Here is a 12270-nt window from a genome sequence, read left to right as displayed (position 1 = left end):
TAATTATAAACTGTTCTCGTCACTACATGGCTGAAATATTGCCGATGTGACGTTAAATACTATCTCACTCACTCACTCTATCAAAGGGATAAATATTTCAATGTGAAAACAGTTAAGGTTCTTTTTAACACTGTTAATTTTCATTTAATTATTGCTTTTTTAAAAGAAATTGATTTAATAGATGACTTTTGAATAATATGTTCGGTAGATAGATGTATTTTAATCATTGGTAGTTTAGATTTGTAACTTAGATTGTTAGTGGCTGTACCCTCAAAGGGGGTTAAAGTACCGTAAAGTATTGTCCTCCTGAGAGGGTACGTAAGTCCCAAAACTTTCAAAGTAAAATATAAAATATCACATTTTAAACGTAGTATTTGTGTTATTTTAACTGTTGGCTAAAGATTCCTACAATCGCCAGCGGCTGAAGGGTACGCTGTAAATCCAGCCAGGATCCATGCAGGTAGCAAAAGTAATGTTCCTAATGGTTCCTAGTATGGTGATCTACCTTCAGTTGTTGGCGATCTATAGCCCGTATTTTTTTTTTTACTGTATTATCTTCTTTAATTGGATTTCATAACTGAAACTTTCCACCTTGATTGCCATCAGTCTATTAATTATAACATAATAACATATGTTTATAGTTCAGCAAAGATGGGCTTCATTGGAAAGACTGGTCATCAATAATTCATTGATCAATATGTTACCCGTTTAAATATTCTCAAAATGTCAATATGAAACATCAAACCAGATATTAATGAGAGTGTTTCCGGCAGTGGTGCGTACCAATCGTATCCATCAATCGTCACACTTAGCGATCGATACTTCAGATATACTGATGTTCTCTGTGAATATTCTCCTCTAACTACCAGGAACTATTGTCAGAAACGTGCAGCATGAGTTTGGCAGTGTGGGCATTTGTTGAGCTTGTTCTCACCATCACCATGTCTTACAGCTCAGCTTCACAGTCATGTGGCATTCTGACATTTTACCAACATGAAAGTTTAGATGGACAAATGTTCAATGACACCTTCATCACTGAACGCAGTGTTTCTGACAAAGCTGCATGCTTGTGGTGGTGTTTCCGTAATCTGCAGTGCAACATGGTACTGCACAATCCAGCGTCTCAACGTTGCCGGTTATACTATTCATCCGACGTCACTGGGGGTGAACAAGAGGCAGGCTGGCAGTATTATACAGGTAACGAATGCTGTATGTCATTCTGGTGACATTCTTATTGTAAAACATGTTTTTGTTTGTTTAATCTTGAACACTGCATCCAACTATATTCAGAAATAACTTTTAAGAATAAACCTTCTGAACTGTTGTTCCCCAGCTAACACACAATGCTTTTAATCCAGCTAGGATCCATGCAGGTAGCCAAAGTACTGTAAGTCCCCATGGTCCCTAAAGTGGTGATCTACCTTCAGTTGTTGGCGATCCTCCGCCTTTTTTATATTGTATTGTCCTAATTTGAAATCCTCTTTTAGTGATATGTGCTAGTTTTATTTCTTGTTACTGTGATATACTAGTTGGTTTTACTGTCCTTCGTCGACAGGTTTTTAAACTTTGTGCACTTATAATGAATTTACAACTATTTTAAGTCACAATATGGCTGAGATATTGCCGATGTGACTATAAATTTTAACTCACTCACTCACAATGCTTTTATATCGTTTTTGGAAGGTTGTACATTTGTAACGTTATGTCATAACGTTACCATTACTTCTTTTAACTTCACAACATTACAGCATATACATACATACGTTGTCAAAACGTTGTGCATCGATTATTACACAATGTTCCATTCTTACTAATAACGTTAATAGCACGTCACTGTGCAACGTCACGTCACAATGTTGTGACAACGTAAATGGGAGTCCACATAATAACGTTTTACCAACGAAAGCATAACATTGTAACAACCTGAATTTTTTAGCTGGGTTTACTTCTTTTAGAAGTTGAGAACATTATGGACAAAGCAAGTCGTCAAAGAAGGATGAACTACGGTACACGAATATGTATCTTACGTCGCACTCACGAAATATAGAAGTTGTTATCCATAAAGTTTGTCTACAATGGTCCAGGTTTCACAGGGATCACAATTTGAATTTCACCAAAATAACACTAAATACCCATATTTCATTTTTTCTGCTAAAATAATAAAACTGCCAGAGGCATGAACCTTGGAGTGTAACATCGATGAGTTGAGGAGCAACCTTTGAGTTTGCAGCTTCAGACTTGAGTATTCATGAAATTCCCAAATTCTTTGTTGCTCATAGCTTATTCCAAATTCTACACGTGGTCAGTTGTGTGAAGAAATGATGGAAAATGTGGGTCTCTTATCTCATTTAGAGACATTAGCTCAGTTTCCCTGGTTGAAAGGTATCAAATGTATTCATGGATGAGGGCAACTTCAAATATTTCCCACAGTACGTCAGTTAGCTCAGTTTCCCTGGTTGAAATACCTGTGAAGGTCCGGGTTAGGATATTGATCTTCAGTAACCCATGCTTGTCGTAAGAGGCGGCTAACGGTCCGGGTGGTAAGGCTCGCTGACTTGGTTGTCATCGGTTCCCAATTGCGCAGATCGATGCTCATGCGGTTGCTCACTGGATTGGCTGGTCCAGACTCGATTATTTACAGACTGCCGCCATATAGCTGTACTATTGCTGAGTGCGGCCTAAAACTTAACTCAATCACCAACTCACCCCTGGTTGAAAGGTATGAAATGTATGTTATGGATGAGGGCAACTTCAAATATACTTAGTTCAAAAGAAACGCAACATTCAAGTTTGTTTTTAAAAGTTCCATAATTGTCTTATCTGCTTTACAACCATAACGAATGTGCATGTTAAATGTTCTTTTTAAACCAATTTTCGAAATTAAGCTTCTGAAACAAGGCTTTTAACGTCAGATTAGCCGTAACAACTGAATTTAATTATTGAGCATTTTTATGGGGAAAAAAACAGAAACGCATCACATTAACGCATGCCCTGACGCGTTGTGCACATGAATTTAATGATACAACACTTTCTTCAAGAAAAACGAGAGAAAGAACCCTTTAAAAGATGCGACGACAGTTTCTGTTGGTTTTTTTCTGAATGGTTTAGAGAACAATATGCCACGTCTGAGCAATGAAGCACGTCTACGTGCTCTTGGGATGATTGATGCTGGTTCCAGTGTTGTCAACGTTGCACAACTTATGGGAGTACATCGGACGACAATTTACCGACTGACTGAACGCCAAAATCAAACGAATTCGGTGAGAGATCGACCTAGAGTGAGTGAGTGAGTTAAGATTTTAAGTCACATCGGCAATATTTCAGCCATATCGTGACGAAAGCAAGTTATAAATCTATCAACAATTTAAGTGAAATGATAAAATTCTGCCGACGAAGGACAGTAAAATAACTAGATTATCACAAATATACATGTAAAACTAGTAATTGAATCTAAAACATTTTAACTAGAGGGGACAACACAATATAAAAATGGGCTATAGATCGCTAACCACTGAAGTTAGATCACCATACTAGAGACCATGGGGACTTACAGTACATTTGCTTCCTGCATGGGCCCTAGCTGGATTTACATCATCCCTTCAGCTGTTAGCAATTGAGATAAATCTAGCCATACATTAAAATTACACATATTCTACGATTAAAAAATGGAAAGTTGAAATTTACTTTGAATGTTTTGGGACTTACGTACCCTCTCGGGAGGACAATAATTTTACAGTACTTTAACCCCCCTCGAGGATACAGCCACTAACAATCTGTGTTACTAATTCGAACTTCCAATCATAAAATATTTAGCTATTTACAAATCTGTTAACAAATCTAATTCTTTTAAAAAGGCAATAACTAAATGAGAACTAACATTATTAAAAAGATCCTTCAATGTTTTGACATTAAAATACTTATCCCTTGTGATGGAATATTCAATGCAGTCAAGCAAGACATGCTTGACTGTGATCCTTTCATCACAAGGGATACAAAACGGAGGATCTTCGCCTTTCAATAAATATTCATGAGTATATCTGGTATGGCCAATGCGACATCGTCGCATAATGACCTCTTCAAATCTGGACTGACAACCCAAGTAGGTGTAACCAATATAGGGTTTTATTGCATGTAACTTATTAATACCTACTTGGGCGTCCCACTTCTTCTGCATCAGATCGCGGATGTATGTTCTAATGCCAGCTTTATAATCAGAGTATGGAATAAGAAGTGGTGTCACAGATTTGTTGAGTGCTGCCTTGGCAGCAAGATCAGCCATGGTATTCCCAGAAATGCCAACGTGGCTGGGTAACCAACAAAAGACGATGTCGCACTGGCCAGTAGCAAGCTCATTATTCAATTCAATAATGTCTAATAAAAGTGGATGTTTACAAGAAATATTTTTAATAGCCTGAAGACATGAAAGGGAATCGGAAAAGATTATGTACTGTTTATGTTTAGGATGTCGTTGAATATATTTAAGAGCCGTTAATATGGCGTTTGCTTCTGCTGTAAATATAGAGCTGTTATCGGGTATTCTAGAAGATATTGTTCTGGATCCAATGACAGTGGCACATGCCACTGCGCCACCATCCTTGGACCCATCTGTTAATAAGGATTTGTATGTAGTATATTTATTTCTTAATTGACTAAATTCTTGTTTATACTGTAATTCATTTGTTTCTGATTTTTAAATGTAGTTAATGTTAGGTCAACTTGTGGCCTAACTAATTGCCAAGGTGGAGAAGAAAGAAGACGGAAGGAGCTATATTTTCCAGCTCAATGCCGGCAGCAGAAAGAAATGGTTTAATTCTTAAACCAAGAGGCGGAACAAGAGAAGGTTTTTGTTGTACAACTCCTCATAAGAAGGATTGAAAACACAGTTAAATGCAGGATTAGACTCGTTAGAATAGAGTTTTGTTATATACTGTAAAGAGAGTTTGATACGACGGTGGGTAAGGGATGGCTCATCAGCCTCAACATAGAGACTATCAATAGGAGAAGTTCTAAAGACCCAAGACAAAGTCTCAGACCTTGATGGTGGACTGGATCTAAGAGTTTTAAGTTGCTTTTACAGGCTCCACCATATACGATGGAGCCATAATCAAGCTTCGAGCGGACAAGTGATCTGTAAAGGTGTAGGAGCGTAGTTTGATCCCTCCCACCTTGAATTAGACACGACTTTCAATAAATCGAGTGCCTTCAGGCATTTAGTTTTTAGGGATTTAATATGCGGAAGAAAGGTTAAATGAGAGTCGAAAATCAGACCCAAGAACTTGGCCTGTTTTACAACCTTGATGGGAGTGCCATTTAAAAACAGTTCCGGGTCTTTATGTGGTTTATATTTACGGCAGAAATGTATGCAATTAGTTTTTGATTTAGAAAATTTAAAGCCGTTTTCAAGACACCATTTATTTATTTTGTTTAAACACAACTGTAGTTGCCGTTCAATGGTATGCATATTCTTACCACGACAAGAAATATTAAAAGCATCCACAAAAGTGATCCATCGATAGAATCATTTAAAACCTTGGATAAACTGTTGATCTTAATGCTAAACAATGTGACAGACAAAATACTGCCTTGTGGACACCCTGATCCTGATTATAATGGTCAGACAGGGTAGAACCCACTCGGACTTGAAATTGCCTGTCTTTTAAAAACTGTGATATAAAAAAGAGGTAAACGACCCTTAAACCAAAATCATGTAAATCCTTTAAAATGCCATGCTTCCAGGTGGTATCATACGCTTTCTCGAGATCAAAGAATATCGATACTGCATGTTGTTTATTGACTATAGCATTTTTGATAAAGGATTCTAATCGTACCAAATGATCAATGGTACTACGATTTTTCCTGAAACCACATTGAATATTTGTTATTAGGTTGGTGGTTTCAAGATACCATGTTAATCGATTATTTACTATTCGTTCCATGGTTTTACAGACACAACTCGTTAAAGAGATTGGTCTGTAATTAGACGGATCAGTATGATCCCGGCCAGGCTTTGGGATAGGGACAACAATGGCATTACGCCACGAAGGTGGGAAATTCCCTGAAGTCCATATTGTGTCAAAAATATTCAAAAGTGTTTCCAAACATGATTCAGGTAAATGTTTTAAGAGCTGATAGTGTATATTATCAGCTCCTGTTGCTGTATCATGAGCTTGCTCAAGGGCGGTATGTAGCTCATGTAGTGAAAACAATTCGTTATAGTCTTCACCATTATCTGATTTAAAAGTTAATCCTTTTCTTCTCCTGTTGTTTCTGGTGTTTCTGAAATTCAGGAACATAATTCGATGAAGATGAATGTTTGGCGAGAGTTTCGCCAAGCTTGTTCGCAATATCGGTTTTATTAGTTAATATATTGTCACAATCCTTCAGATGGTGAACAGTAGATTTGGAACCTTTGCCCTTAATTCTTTGAATCATGTTCCACACCTTTGAAATCGGTGTGCGTGAATTTATCTTAGAAACATATTTCCTCCAAGACTGACGCTTATTCTGTTTAAATGTACGTCGAGCCTTGGCATTTAAAATTTTGACTTTATTTAAGTTATGAACAGTAGGATGTCGCCGAAAATATTTTTCAGCTTTCTTCCTGTTCTTTCTGGCCTGTTTAAGATCGACCTAGAGATGGCAGGCTACGAGTGACGTCACACAGGCAAGACCGTTACATCGTAACGTCACATCTTCGCAACCGTTATCATCCAGCTACTGTTACAGCCCGTCAGACAATAGGGATTCACAAGAGGCCAATTTCAGGCAACACTGTGTGTCGACGTTTGAGAGCACACCGGCTACACTGTAGGAGACCCTATGTTGGACCAATTTTCACTCCACGGCACCGTCGTCTGCGCTTAGCATGGGCTCGCCAACATCAGCATTGGGGATATGCACAGTGGCAGAACGTTGTTTTCTCAGACGAGAGTCGTTTTTGTGTCCACGTTGCAGATGGGATAGTGAGAGTGTGGCGTCGACGAAATGAACGTTTCAGAAACCCAAGTGTTCTGGAAAGTGACCTCTGTGGTGGACCATCCCTTATGATGTGGGGTGGAATAAGCTGGGGGAGGCATGTACCACCTGCAATCTTCCAAAACAACGGTCAAGGTCGTGGAAAGGGTGTAACTGCACGACGCTACATTGACGAAGCCTTAAGGCCTGTTGTCGTCCCGTTCACGATAATGCCCGCGCTCAATCCGCCATTATCACAGGACAATTCCTGGCCAATCACCACATCCAGACAATGGTTTGGCCACCTCTCAGTCCTGATTTGATTCCAGTTGAACATCTCTTGGACGAGTTGGACCGACGCCTTCGTCAAAGACCAGTTCCTCCACAAAATCGGCGGCAGTTGGAGAATGTAGTGTTGAGTGAGTACAATAACATTCCCCGTTCTTTCATTCGACGTTTGTTCATGTCCATGGGAAGACGGTGTACTCATGTGATAAACAATAATGGTGGTCATACCAGGTACCGATAACATCGAATATCAGCTTAAGCTTCTAAACGTGTCTAATGCAGACTCTTCAGGTTGGACACAATATCAATTTCACCAGATCTTAAAACCACTGTCGTTGCTGTTGTCTTTTATCTTTCTTTGGTGCGTTCTGTGTAAAGCATATAGTGGCGGGAAGCATGTATGTGGGATAACAGTTCTTATTTCAAATGGACATGTCGCTTTTCTTTTGGAACTAAGTATATTTCCCACAGTACGTCATGACGCTTTCTCTTTGCAAACTAATGAGTGGGTGAGTTGGCATTATTAGGAATCTTCCAACAATATAATGACAGCGGACACCAGGAATGGACTTCACTGTGCCCATGTGCTGAATCAAACCCGGGCCTTCGGCGTGACAAGCGAAGGTTGAAATGATGCTGATGTGACTAAATGTTAGCTGATATTTACTCACTTTAACCGCTGCCCCACCGCCCCTGCAAACAATGAACAGTTTGGAACAGTTGGCAGGATAATTACTGAGAATGAATTAATCCCGTTAATCTTATCTCAATTCCTGAGGATAATATACTCAATTGCAAAAGAAACGCTAATCACGTAAAAACGGGATACAGTGGTGAATAAGGAGATCGATGCTTGTTTTTGAAAACATTCAAGTAAACAACGTTAGTCCTTAAAGTGAACACACATATAACATTATTCATAACCCGGTGTGTTTTGTGACACAGTAGCTGAACGTCCTTAGCTTGCGCTAGTTGGTAAGTGAAGTGGCATTTCTGTGTCGAGTGTAGTCTCCATCAGTCACTTGAAGGGACATGTCTCTGTCGAGTGTAGGCTCCATCAGTCACTTGAAGGCATATATCTGTGTCGAGTGTAGTCTCCATCAGTCACTTGAAGGGATATTTCTGTGTCGAGTGTAGTCTCCATCAGTCACTTGAAGGGATATTTCTGTGTCGAGTGTAGTCTCCATCAGTCACTTGAAGTGACATTTCTGTGTCGAGTGTAGTCTCCATCAGTCACATTAAGTGACATATCTGTGTCGAGTGTAGTCACCATCAGTCACTTGAAGGGATATTTCTGTGTCGAGTGTAGTCTCCATCAGTCACTTGAAGTGACATTTCTGTGTCGAGTGTAGTATCCACCAGTCACTTGAAGGGATATTTCTGTGTCGAGTGTAGTCTCCATCAGTCACTTACGTGCGAAACAGATATCACTTCTCGGAATAGAGTGGTCAGGCTTCTTGACTTGGTTGGCATATGTTGTCGTAACCCAGTTGTATATACCGATGCTTATGCTGTTGATCACCGGATAATCTTGTCCAGACTCGATTATTTACAGTCAGCCGCAACATTGCTGAGTGTGGTGTTAAACAACAAACAAAATATGTTGTAATTTCAAAAATTTGTGATAAAAGTCTTTCTTTTGAAATTCAGTATATATGTAGGTTTGGTCTTTAATTGTGAAATTATTCCATCATTTGTCATATAGGTCTTTCCTCAGTACTGTTGCGGCTTTAACTTCCATGAGTTTTTACATCAATGACCTGTACATATACGATACTAAAGCATACAGCTTATGCATTGCTTGAAATCGATGTAAGTATCTACATCGAAACGTCGCTCTATGCAATAAAAGAGAAGTTGCTTTGTGTTTTACTCATCAACTTCTGGAATGCCGATCTTACAATCTGTACTGATATCGCTGAGATATTGCCGATGAGACGTTAACTTGTAACTCACTCACTCAACGAAATACCGCGAAAACCTAGTTTCAATAATTATGGCCTATTGCTATAAAAGTTTCTCAAAATCTAGGGCCAGGACATACACCCAATTACATAGATCGATGCTCATGCTGTTGATCAGTTCATTGTCTGGTCCAGACTCTATTATTTACAGACCGACGCCATATAGCTGGAATATTGCTGAGTGCGGCGTAAAACTTCACTCACTCACACTTCAATGAAAGATATGCTGAGTTAAACAACAAACAGACAAACGAATATGGAAAAGGTTTTGCACTGTTCACCTCCAGACATGACTGGTTTAACGGGCTGAAACTTGGTTCTAATCCACATTAGGCCCGATCTCCACGGCGACGACCGTATTTAAAGCAGTTCAAAAACAGTTTGATACATGTGTAAATGATTGATTGCCTGAACTCTATTCTTTTGTTTGCGATGTTTACAATTTAGATCCTGATATGATACTACAAGCAGCAATATTCAATATGTCAATAAAATCATTTTCTGGGATTCGTTTTTGGTTTGTCGTGGATACCAACAAAAGGCAACCAACCCTGAGGGCCCTTAGATAGTGCTTGGCAAACAAACCATAAAATGCCAGGACGTTTTCAGAACTATGTGTGTCCAATTAATATACATAATAATAATCTTTAATGAGTATACATTATTCAGTAGGTAAATACCTGTCTTTATGGCCTCGAGAAATTGCAATACAGTCATCGGACAACGTGGTACATTCTCGAGTAAAATTGGTTCCTTATTGGATTGTTACCTTGAAGCTATTTACCTTCAACCCTTGTTATTGAACACTCGGCAAAAAACAAATGGTTTGCTGATTGCTGCTTTAGATATTTTTTACCAAAGGAAGGACATAAACGAAGATACTAAATCTCTGCGACTTTCATGTCATATGACAGGGGCATTTATCTCCGACAATTCGCCTGGACTTTATTTGCTCTTCTTATGTTTTCTCGTTCAGACCAGTATACATATACTGTCCAAGCCGCAAGCGCGTTTACGAGTGTACAAACGTATCCTCATCTTGATCAGCAAAGATGAAAATTAATAGTTTTGTGGTGCGATGGAGAGTGAAATGTAGGAACATGTAGGCACCTTTGTGTGTCGCAATCGATAAGATGCGTGCTGAAGCTGGTTTGGTAAAATCACGATTTTCGTTTCTTTGTTTGCTGTTTAACTCCGCAATATTCCACGTATATATCGGCGGTCTGTACATAATGAGACCTAGACCAGACAATCGTGTGATCAACATAGTGAGCATTGATCTAGGCAATTGGGGTGGATACGAGAGAGTGAGTGAGGGGATGGATACGAAAACATGTTGGTCAACCACGTCAGCGAGCCTGACTACCCGATCCCGTTAGTCGCTTCTTACAACAGGTCGTTGGGTTGCTGAAGACCAATCGTAATCCAGATTGTGTCGTCCTCACTATTTAGACTTGTAACACAAACATATGATTTCACCTGAGCATTGCTTATCGATCAAATCATGTGTATATGTAAGAGTAAATGTAAAATGTCCCTCCAATATTTTTGTTGTCTTTTTTATTATGTTTTACATTTTAAGTGAGTGAGGGAGTGAGTGAGTTGAGATTGTAAGTCACATCGGCAATATTGCAGCCATATCGTGACTATTTACAAGTTATAATGTCATAACAGATCATTATAAAAACCTGTCGGCGAAGGACAGTTAAAATAACTAGATATAATTGTAAAACTAGTATTACATTTTAAGACAATTATGCACACTATACGCAGAGCAAACTGAAACTGACCTCGAGACGGCAGAAAATATATTAGAAACAATAGATACCCCGGAAATGCAAGAAGATTTATTCGATAGACTAACGTTAGAGCCAATAACGTTTAAAGAAACCGCAACAGCCGTAAACAGCATGAAAAATAATAAGAGTCCGGGAATAGATGGATTTCCAGTACATTTCTTTAAGATTTTTTTGGGGAAAAACATTGGAAAATGGATTTTTAGGCTTATTTTAGAAGCTTTTTGCGGAAGAAAAGTTATTGGATGCTGTAAACAGAGGTGTTATTACTTGCTTACCAAAAGGTGAGGTAAAATTGGGTTTAACGTCGTGCTTGAGAATATTTCGCTCATATGACGACGTGCATTCGTATGTATGTGTATGTGCGGCTGCTTGTACTAGCCAAGACTTAAGCTGGTTTTATAGTGCTAGCCCACTGAGATACCATGCCGCAGTGAAGCATGAATACCCCACTCAGACACATTATACTGACTCCGAGCCAACCAGTCCTTGTTGTACCCATTAATGCCGAGCGCCAGGCAGGGACCAACAAGTACCATATTTTAACGTCTTTTGATATGACGCGGTCGGGGATCGAACCCGCGACCTTCCGCTCTCCGGGTGGACGCTCTAACCACTACACCACGGAGGCGGTCCCTTACCAAAAGCTAATAAAGATAGAAAATGCTTAAAATACTGACGCCCTATTTCGTTTTTAAACACTCTGTACAAGGTCTTAAGCACATGTCCATGGTCCCTAGTATGGTGATCTTCAGTTGTTGGCGATCTATAGCCTGTTTTTATATTGTATTGTCCAAATAGTGCCATCAGTTTTAATTTTCCACACTAGTTTTAGTTGTAATTGTGATATTCTAGTTGTTTTACTGTCCTTCGTCGACAGGTTTTTATAGTATACATCTATTCCATTTCGGTGTCACATGTGTTCTCGTCACGATATGGCTGAAATATTGCCGATGTGACGTTAAATAATAACTCACTCACTCACTCTTAAGCACATGTATTACCAATAGAGTACAAACACCTGAGTATCTCATTGATGGAAAGCAAACAGGAGTAATACCCGGGCGATGTATTACTGATGACATTAGAAACACATATGATATAATATATGAGCTGAAAAATGAGGATAGACCGGGCCTGTTAATTCTAATTGATTTTGAAAAGCCATTTGACACTGTTTCAAAGCAATTTATACTCAAAGTGTTAAAGAAAGAAATGATAAAATGGACAAGAATCCTCACTAACAATGCAGTGCCTTCAGGCTATTA

General features: G+C 39.0%; 1 long non-coding RNA gene across 1 annotated transcript; it reads left to right on the top strand.

The window, feature by feature from the left end:
* Positions 1 to 2417: 2417 nt before the first annotated feature.
* LOC124288387 lies at positions 2418 to 10919 on the top strand. Its single transcript, XR_006901440.1, has 3 exons — positions 2418 to 2429; positions 5146 to 5149; positions 10793 to 10919. It is a non-coding gene; the product is annotated as an uncharacterized LOC124288387 (long non-coding RNA).
* Positions 10920 to 12270: the final 1351 nt, after the last annotated feature.

The sequence above is a fragment of the Haliotis rubra genome, unplaced genomic scaffold (genome assembly GCF_003918875.1).
Source record: "Haliotis rubra isolate DU_JTF1 unplaced genomic scaffold, ASM391887v1 Scf417, whole genome shotgun sequence".
Lineage (NCBI taxonomy): Eukaryota > Metazoa > Mollusca > Gastropoda > Lepetellida > Haliotidae > Haliotis > Haliotis rubra.
The sequence above is the reverse complement of the archived record's forward strand: the minus strand, read 5'-3'. Positions and strand labels throughout refer to the sequence as shown.